Source organism: Corvus kubaryi, unplaced genomic scaffold (assembly GCF_017639235.1).
Source record: "Corvus kubaryi isolate FWS band 111438036 unplaced genomic scaffold, C.kubaryi_AGA036_p1.0 37397, whole genome shotgun sequence".
NCBI classification, from domain to species: domain Eukaryota; kingdom Metazoa; phylum Chordata; class Aves; order Passeriformes; family Corvidae; genus Corvus; species Corvus kubaryi.
In genome coordinates this window covers 12,464,006-12,474,559 of record NW_024581136.1, presented here as the reverse complement: position 1 = coordinate 12,474,559, position 10,554 = coordinate 12,464,006, and positions in this window count along the sequence as shown.

The window sequence follows — 10,554 nt, the reverse complement described above, 5'->3', positions numbered from 1 at the left end:
AGCAAAGAGTCAAGGGAGCATTCAGCAGCTCCTGTTTTAATTTCCTCAGCTGCAGTGTCACAGCTGTGCTGGGAAAAGGAGACCAGACCCCCTGAGCCAGCTCCTCTCCCCATGACTGAAAAGAGGCTGTGCTGGCTTCAGATAGCACCACAGCCAACACAACATCAGCAGGAAGTTATACAACTTGGAACTTAAAGTAGCTAGCAGATAAATGATAAAATAATCAAAAGATGCCATGTAAATAAGGGGTGTTATATGTGGAGTAATGCTGTATCTGTAGCTTACTCTTGTGAAAACAAATGTCACTGCCAGAGCCCATGGAAAAGAGTGTGGATTTAGGGGAACCTTCCAAGCCTGAGAGGGAACAAAAATGGAATGTTTGTGACTCAGCCAAAAGCCAGTTAAGAAAGCAGTATTTTCACCCTCAGGGAACAATTAAGTCAATTTGAAAACTTTTAGTTTATTGCTCCAAGCAGAGGCAGGCTAATGGGGAGATTTCCAAGTTCAAAAAAAGTTACAGAAATAAAGCGGTATGATATTTAGCAGTACTGAACTTCTAAAGAAATTATGTTTGACTTATATGTTAATATATTTTTGGATTATTAATCCAAATACAGATTTATTTAAGCCTCTCTCCTTAAAAAATACCAGCCTAAATCATGCCAACTGACCTACCTTTATTTTGTCATATTTGATGGTAACCCATACAGTCACTGGTACATTTCAGTGATGGTCTCACTCTTCCCCAGCCCATTATTCCTTAAGACCTATTGCTCTGTAGTGTGATCTTACAAGTAAGAAATTTTCTCCATAATGAGGAAAAAGGAGACAGATGACTTCAGGCCTTCATGGAGTGGCCTGGATACTCAAACTGGTAGAGCAGGGGAAAACGACTGGCAACTTTGGCATTCAACAATGTGTGTGTTTTGTCTTCAGGGACACAATCCAGCACCTTAAGTCGGACAATCAGGGGTGTTTCATATATAATATTTTCTCTAATGCAAATGTTGCTAGTTTGCAAAAACCATGAACACCTTTAGAGGTAAAGTCATATGATCTGGAAGAGGGGCCATGTCATCCTGGGAGAGGAGAAATCAGATTACCCAGAATTGAATGATTCTCTAATGAGGAAGATGGTTTCCAGGGAAAGAAATCAACATGCCACAGGGGGGGGGCTGTGCATGTCCTAGAAAAATACAGACAAGGGTTTTTTTTGTAGTCACACACCTTAGGTGTTTTGGATGTTTCCTAATGGTGCTTTAGCCATGTATTTCTAAATGTTTCTAATCAGTGTCCTGAAACTGAACCATCAACATGATGTCAAAACACAGCTATTGGAAAAATTAAGTAGTAGATCTTACAGCCAAAATATATCTTGGATACTTCAATATGTTGAGATCTTCTCAAGAAGGTTTTCACTTGTCAGGAGCTTGCATGTTTTGCACGTTCTTTGGTAAAGAAGGAACACACAACTGCTACATTTTCTAGGGTCACCAGGGGCTCTGTCCTGCAGGATGGCATGGAAGGACAGTGGTGGGGGAATGGGACTCTATGAACTTGTCCTAAAACGATCACTGATATAAGAAAATCCCATTAAGTACTCTGAATTCAGCAGATCAGCAGATCTCTAAAAGAAACATCTGCCATTGAAAGACTTCCAGCCTGATCCTTTGCTATCATTCAAAACACTTTTTAACACTGCCTATGAGATAGGGTGTTTTTTAAGCATGAAGAGACAGAAACTTATAAGACACTTCTACTTTCTACTGCTCTTCACATTTATTTGGTTTGGAAAATCAGAGATTCTGCAAACTATTGTTGGCTGAAGTCATCTGGAGCTGATGACTGTATATGTTGTAATGTTGGCTGTACTCTAAACTCACCCCTCTCTTGCCTGAAGATTAAAGGCAACCCCAGCTCTGCAATATGATGAGGACAACCTGGTCTGGGTTCTCCACAGCCTCTTTTTGGCAGGAACAGAAACCGCAGGGACCACTTCGCACTGGGCACTGCTCCATATTTTGACTTACTCCAGAAAAGATGGGAGACTAATGAGGTCACATGCAAAACCGCTTGGATTGTGCTTTCCCAGAGAACACACCAAGGTCAGCACAAAGGTAAACACTTCTAAAACTGCATCCAGTTGGAAATTCATACTCTCTGTGAGCTGACAAACACACTTGATTTATTGAGAATCATGGACTCACCCAGGCCCTTTAGCTTCATCTTGCTGCCTTGCACCTTGGCAAGAAGTACCCACTCTTCCTTTCTGTGAGAGTCAGGATGAAAGCAGAGGGAGCCGGGCACACAACAAGCCTGTGTAAGATAACTGGAGAGTACAATGTCTCTGCAACTGTGCTGTGAGCTCAACCAGTTCCCCAGGCCTCTCCCAGGGTGGTCCTGATGAGACAACAGTGTTGAAAAATTGCACATTCACTGAGAGAGGGGAAACTCCCATCCTTAATATACAGCTGCAACATGGGATCAAAGGAATACCTTCCTTACAGGCCACCACTGTCCTTCACCAGTACAGCCTGTTCCAAGCAGTGGCAGACCCCCTGAATGTCCTGCAGATTCCCGATGCTGAAAATTCTCGCTCAGAGAAAGGTTTTATTCTGGGGAGAAAACAGTACTGGCAACTCCTGGGCTCTTGAGAAGTATTTTGCAATGCTTCATTGTCTTCCACAATGTTTCTGAGGAATAACAAATTCATTAGATTTGTTTTCAGTCTTCCATAAAGTTCTCCCATTATTATGTCTCTCCATTCCTGAGCCATCCGTACACTTTATACCTGCAAAATCTTATTAGGGCATTAGCTGAAGATGTTTTAGTGCATTAGGAGGAAACAATCACCAGAGAGTGTAATGTAATTTCTGTACAGGGTAGTTCTCTGTTTACTGTCACTGGAGTGGTTAACTGGGAATGTATATGTGACAGCAGCAGCCCAGGGCTCTGTGCTGCAGCTAAAATGATCGGTGAGTCTGCCAAAAGGGGTGGTCCTGCCCACTTTTGTCCTTGGCCATGTTCTCACTCGGCTCAGTGAGGCAGCAGCCAGCAGGTGAGTGTGTTCAGACTGCTGAGCCAGCAGAAAACTGTTACTGCAACTAAAACTGAAAGGCTTTCCACCAGATCAGCCAAATGAATCCAGGCACTTTATAGCTCTGTGTTGCTGGATCCAACTCTGGTGAAAGGGAAAATGAGGGGATGGGGCTCTTTGTTTTCAGCCCATCTTACTTACAGGTAGATTACAGACTGACTGTAACTTGAAACTACCTGAAACACCTTGTCCAGGATCACAGAGGAGATCTGTAGCCTGGGGGGAAGTGAATCAGGTCTTTAAAGTCTAAGCTTATGTCCAGAGCAGGGCACCAGCCTTGCTCTCACTGTGGGAGCTGAAAAGGGACCAACATCAGTTCACTCGATCCATTCTCCTGCTCACTCTTAGTACAGTGGAAAGGACACACTCATTGCTGCCCAGATGCCTTTGCCTGGGACTAGACATGGTTAATTTCCTGGGCTGTCCAAGTGCTCCAACATGGCTAATGCCTGTGGGAGTGTGGATCTGGGGGCTGCAGGCTCTGGGGCTATCAGGTCACAGCTGAGTGAGCTGGGACATGAGAACAGCCATGTTTTCTGTAAGTCAACTTTTTGTGTGTGTTTTTGTTTTTCTCTGTATCTGGATTTCTCTGATACACTTGAGCATCCAGAGGGCTTACAGGAAGCTGCCTCCAAGACTGACACCTGTCTCCTTAACCAGCTGTGGACACTGGACTTCCAAACTCACCATGAAACACTCTTGAAGGTACTGGTGCTTTTTATAGTTTCATGAATATTTCAGCTGCAGACTCTTAATGTATTCTTGGCTAGAATGTAGAAGCACCTTTTTGCTACTTCCTGGCTACAGTCTGAACTATGAGCTTTCCAATTAGAACTCAAGCCCTGTGTCTCCTTGATGGACTTTCGAGAGGACTAGTAATGAGTGGAATGGGCCTGTAGCAACAGTTGGACGTGGTGTAAAGCACTGATCAATCACCTGGCCAAAAATAATGTCTGAGGAATCCTGTTATTATGGTACAAGTTACAAGGAGGAAGGAAAAGAAACAGGAAGAATCAGCAATACTCCTCAAAGAGAAGCAGTAAGCAAAGTTTATTTGCTTAAGGACCTAATTCTGTAGCCCTTATTTTGGCAATACTGCTGGTTGTGTCTTGGCACAATAAGGCCATGGAATGCTCCTTGGAAGACGCCTGGCCTGGCCAGGGCAGAAGCAGCAAAGCAGGTGAGACTAGAGGTGTTACTGCTCCAGGCCAGTCCTTGCTGTTGAGAAGAGGAATGAAGGCAAAAGGATGAAGAAAAGTGATGTTACCTGTGGTGTTACGATATTGAAGTCGTGTTGAGATAAAATTTCCTCTTCTCCAGAGTTCTGCTGGGTTTGGGCATGTGTTGCAAGTGTCAGTAATCACCAGAGCCACCGTGCACTGCAAAACAGTCAAGTGGATGGATTAAAGTCTTAATCCATTTAAGTGCATAACTGCACAGACCTGCAGCCAGGTGATATTGTCTGTACTCTTTGGTAGGGTAGGGTATCACACACTGCTTTTCTGGCTTTTATTTTTTGTTTGTTTGACAATGTAGAGGTACATTAATAATATTACTGACAATATGGTCTACACAATGCGTCTGTCAAGATGAGCCAGGAAGGATTTATGCTCAGGATTCAGGCTATGCCCCCATCTCTGTCTGTCTTGGGAAATATACCTATACTGATAAAGAGCTGAGTCCCTAAGCCTAGGACACGTGTGAGACAAAGTGCATTATTGAGGCTTCCTATTTTCCTGTGTGTACAAAAGAAAAAACAGGCTCTGCTGTTCCTTTGGGTACCAGCTGGAATCCAGTTCAGGGATTCAGGCACTTGTTTTTTCTTTCCTTTCCACCTTACTTGGTCTATTAAGGTAAAAGATTGGACTTCAGCTGCTATGAAAACCATCCTTCAAATTACTTTCTCTTATGGAAAACAGCCATTGCTCCTGATGCAAGTGACATCAACCAGGTGCCCAGTCATATTTGCATGCATTTTCAGTATGGTCAGCATATTCCAGAATCCCTGGCTACATCTTTTTTTCCAAAAATTGCAAAGGAGGAGGCCTGCATATGCACCTAGAGAGATGCAGTCCTGTTCATACATGTTCTGAGTTCAGCAACACATTACCTGTGGATTCCTAAGAGCAAGCTGCAGAACCCAACACGTGTTGAAACTGTGCTCAGACTCTTAACAGCTTAACAGCCATGTTTTCACCAGTTCCCTGAATGTCCCTGGAGCAAAGAGGTGCCTTTTCATCTTTAAAGTGTCCAGCATATATTATCAAAGTGCTGCAACTGCTCAGAAGAAGGTCACATTTCATTTATATAGTTACATTGATATGTATATAGTTGCATATGGTGCAGGGACAGTCTTTATTCATTCCTCTGCTTTACACCTTAAAATTCCTAAAACATATGTTCAGAAATCCTTACCTCCTATCCCATACACAGGCTAGCTGGTGTTGTTCCTATCTGAAATCCCACATCTTTGCGCAAGGTAACAGTGTCTTGTCTTTCCTCCCTCTGTGCAATTAGGTCTTTCTCAACTAGGTCAAAGAGTTTAAAATTGGTGTCTAATTTATAGTTGCTAGAGACTTGATTTGCAGAACTACTGAAAACCCAAACTCCACCGGCAATCAGAAGGATCTGTAGGAGTTAAATACTTCCCAGACTGTTCAGGGTACTCAGCACATCTCCGAAGAGAAACTCCAGATCAATGACGGATTGAAAAGTTTGCCCCACCGGCCTCACCAGATCCTCCTGCACAGCAGTGAGCGAACATTACCATCTAATGGCTGAGCCTGCTAATTACAGCTATAATTCCTACTTGAATGGTGGAGGCTGGTCCTTGTGTAAGTACTGCTACACTGAAAAGGCTGTAGGATTGGAAAACAAGTAATCGTGGAAAGATAATAAAAGCAGTATTTATGATTTTGCAGTATCCATCAATCACCTCCGGTGGGCAACGTGAATGGAGGAATCCTGCTAAAATGTTTCTGGGTAACATGTCACAGTTGCTGCACTGATGGCTAATCGAGCTGCAGGCACATGAATAATGACCACCATAAATAATAATGCAATACATTAGTAGCTGTGAAAGCCTTTTAAGATTCTAATAGTGAAACATGATTCCGGCCTCTTTTTCTTCCCTGACAGCAGGATGAAATTTCTCCCATCCCTTCCCTGGCCAATGCCATGGGTTGCACCAGTCCCAAGCTTCTCCCCAGTCCTTCTCCATTTTGTTGCAGGCATCATCTTTGCCAGTGGGCACATCTGGAAGCAGCAGAGATGATTCAGGCTGATGACTGAGAAAGCCAGGACTAGGGAAGAAAATCCTGGAAGCCTGGGTCTGGGATGAAGCTTGCTGCTTCACTGAGCTCTTTGTCAGAGGAAGAGGTGAAATACAGATCAGTATATGCTCATGACATAGACTCGTTCTCCTTATTCCCAGCGCTGCTTTTTCTGCTGGAAGTTGCAATTTCCACACTAGGTTTGATGAGAGGTTTACACAGCTGATGCTTTCACACTGGAGCCTAGAATGTAACACCTGACTCACTGCTCTCCTGATAACCCTTTATGGGAGAAAGTGACAGACGAGAGGCTCCCAAATTGGGCTGATTCTGCACTTTCCTGTAGGATGAAGTCTTTCCCCCACTCGTGATAAAGGTGCTGGAGGAACAATCCCCCAGTTTGCTTCTTGATTCCTGCAGTCTCAGCTATTTGTGTAATCGCATACAAATCAAGAGCTCAGTGTAACAAAGGGTCAGAGCATATCACAGCAGTTAATTATGGAGCTTGCTTTGTTTGTAGGCACAGATCTCTCTGTTCCATTCCCTTCTGCCATCAAACAGATGTGTTTTTTGGACATTGCTTCACTACAGGGGCTGTGCCAGAGGCTGCTCAGGGGCTCCCAGGCCATGGCAGAATTCCATGGCACCTCCTGGCCTCAGGTGAGCAAGGGCTTCCCTGTGATTGTATCAAAGTCTGGCAGCATTCCTCAGTGAGCTGTGGCATGCAATGGTTGTTCTTTGCCAATGCACAGAGAGGAAGAAGAGCTCTAAAATAAACATTGAACTCTGCTACAGCCAGCACTCACTGCTGTCCCCTTCTTTCTCAATAATGATCCCTCTGCAACCACTCCTGGCTTGCTATGCCTACAGACCTTTGAATCTCCTGTAACAGCTCTCTTCAGAGAGAGTGGCCTGACTTTACATATATAATAAGCAGCATCAAATTTGCCATGGGGCCAGAATCAGGTTTTTCCTCTTAGCTTGTGCCTTGGAGGGTTTTGTAATAACCTGATTTCCTGTGGCTGGAAGAACCATCCAGAATAAACAGGACAAGCTAACATGAATGTGGCTTTGAGAACTACAGACAAGTGTTGACTTAAAATTTAGGAAGGAACAGGTCATTTGGGAAAGTTGTCACTTAAAAAACTTAAGAAAAATTGTACTCAAGGGCATTTAAATCTACCAGATCTGAAAGCTACCAGTGGAAAGCAGGCAATGCAAAAAGGTATGGTAATGGTCATCCTTAACACACTTCCCTACAAGATAATTTTTAGACTAATTAAGTGGTCATACATTTCCTATAGTCAGACAAGTAACAAATCTGGATCATTGCAATGGTTAGGCCCAGTTCAGCTGTGAACATTCAGCCTGTAAATGCTCTGTGAAGCCAAGATGTTCATGGCATTCCCCTGCTTGTATTTCCAGGTGCAGCTCCAGGACACTTTCCCATCATCACTGAGGCCCTCAGGCACTTTGTTGATGAGAAGGCCGGTGGCAGCGACACACTTGCGTGATCTGTGAACTCTTACTAAGGCTGAGATCAGGCACCACCAGAAGAGCTGGGTGCCTGCACAGCCACAGGACTTCATTGCTGCATGCCTGAATGAGATGTTCAAGGTAACTAGTAATTGTCTCTTAGGCAGCTGCTACATATTTCAAATGCTTGTAGTTAAGGTATTTCCAGCAGCACTCTGCCTTCCTCTCCTTCTTTTCTTCCTGAGGGACTGTTGAGCTATTTCTTTCTTTGAATTCAACCTAAAACATAAAGAGAGTGATGTTGTTTCACTCTAGCCTGAAAGAAAACTTATTGTGTGCTGTCTTCCTCTTCAGCAAGATTGTATTTTTTTAACAGAACAACAAGGCTGCTGTCTTACCAGCTTCATCAACTCAGTATGGAGCCTGTGATGAAAAACAGATCTGTTGCTGGGAATTTGCTATGCTGTTAAAATAGTCTTAAATCTCACTGCCTGTCTCCTATCTGCAGGCAGAGGATGACACACTCTCTACATTCAGAATGCAGTGACCACAGATCTCTTCAGAGCAGGCTCAGACTCCACCTTCACTTTATGCTGAGCACTCCATGATGGTGTATCTGGAACTGCAAGGTGGGAAATGTGTGTGGCTGCACTCAGATGTGTTGTGTCCTTGCTCATGGCTCATATTGACTCAGCTGCCCTAATACTGCAGTGTAAGGTGCCTTGGGAGTTTTGAGTTTCTGCATAGAATCTGCACGTCAACAGTTGTTGAATACTCATTATTGGGCTTTCTTTTTAAAATTCAGAATGACTCCAAGACGAGTCAGGTGCTGTCATTTGTCCATCCTGTGGAATTGAATATAAGGACTGAACAACCCTGCCATGTGCAAAAGCAGTTCTACAAGAGATTGTGTGTTACAGCAGCACAAGTGAACCCAGGGTATATGGGGACCCAGGACATTGCACTGCAAGGTTTCCCTGTCACTGAGGTCTCTTAATGCCACTAAGCTTTGGGTACAACCCTTAGACAAAGCAAAGTCAGGCATTACATCCCTCTCACTGACTTAAAATCACATCTTGTGTTTACATTTTGTCCCAGGCTGCAAAACTACCCAAAGGTGAGTTTGGACAGCTCATAAGGAACTCTTCACTGGGAATGGGATGCTGGATGTTATCTACAGGCTATAATATGAATAAATCTGTACTCAGTTTCCCTCTCCTGTTGCAGAGATGTTACTTTTACCATTTTTCCATACGGGATTTCAAGAGTTAGATCCGTGTATAAAGGTACCAGTGTAACGACCTTTGGCTTCTCTTAAACTGGTACAAGCTAAATACAAAACCCACAGAAATTTCAGAAAAACACTGCCTGTATATATATGCAATTTATTGTATCAACAGAATACTCTAAATCCATATCCATCCTGAAGTAGGTGGTCTTGCCAGTAGATTAAGACCTATGTGGCTTGGGGGAAGATGTCTTTGAGAAAATCAAAATCCAAGTCAGGGGTTTTGATCAGTGTGAAGCCTTCAGTGGGGTTTAGTGGTGTTCTTTCTTTTTTAAGTTTGATAACTGTAATTACTGCATCCTCTGGTGCACTAAAATCAATCTTTACGGTGCCTAATAATTTCTAAATATGCTATTAAGTTGGAGATAGCAGAGTGTGGCCCTGTTTCTCACCCCATAATAATTACTTGCCACTTGCATTGGGCAGTTTCAAGAGAGTGATTGATATCTTGGCAATTTAAGTCATTAGGTTTTGATTCTGTGAAAAGGACCTTTGTATGAACAGGTCTCTGTAGCGACTTGTGTAACACATTCTTTCTGGAATACTTTGGTAAACTGCTGGTCTTCAGAGCATGCAGATCCCATTTGGGGATCCCTTTTGTTACCAACCAGGAAATTCTTTATGAGTTTTTGAACTATTTCTGCTACTATGTGTTTCTAAATAATTTTCTGAGTCTTCTAAGGTTATGAACACAGGTTTGAGCCCATAAGGATGGGAGGACCAGTGGTAAGGATATTTAGCCTACGACTTGGGAGGGCCCTTTTCCCTGTTCTGCCATACTTCTGGGATTTCAGGGGTATTGCTGAGACACCCATTGCCTTTGCTTTCAAATAGTAAGGTAGGAATAGCAGCATTACATTACTGTGCTTTGCAAGAATGAATACACTCACACAGTACAGGACATGTAGTGCCTTACATATGCTGAATACCATTTTTTCATGTTCCTAATCAACAGACTGCTGAGAGATATTAGTTGTTTAGCATAAGTAAGTTTTAAGTAGACTGAGTTACAGAGTTATAATATTGTGTGATTTGTTTTTCGCTTTGCTTGCTTAGCATGAGTACCTGGATTACAAAGACACTCTTTCCACATCACAAATTGATGGAGAAAGAGAAACTATGGCACTCAGAAATCCATTTATTAACTCTGACAGAGAGCAGAAATTATTGGTCAGAGATTTGAAAGCTCTATGAAAAGATTCTGTGCTCATGGAGTAACCTGGGAACAGATTCATGAAGTGCAAGGAGATGCTGAAGGGGGACGATCACCCTTATCCTCTATGAAGTGTTCATTCTGGAGCTTGCAGGCTCTTTACTGGGACATTTTTCCCGTTTTCTGTGCCATCCCTTACTGTACACGAAGGAAAGAGCGATGGGGAGCGCGTCGAGCTGGGGCTCCCTGTCGCCACAGAAGGCAAGGT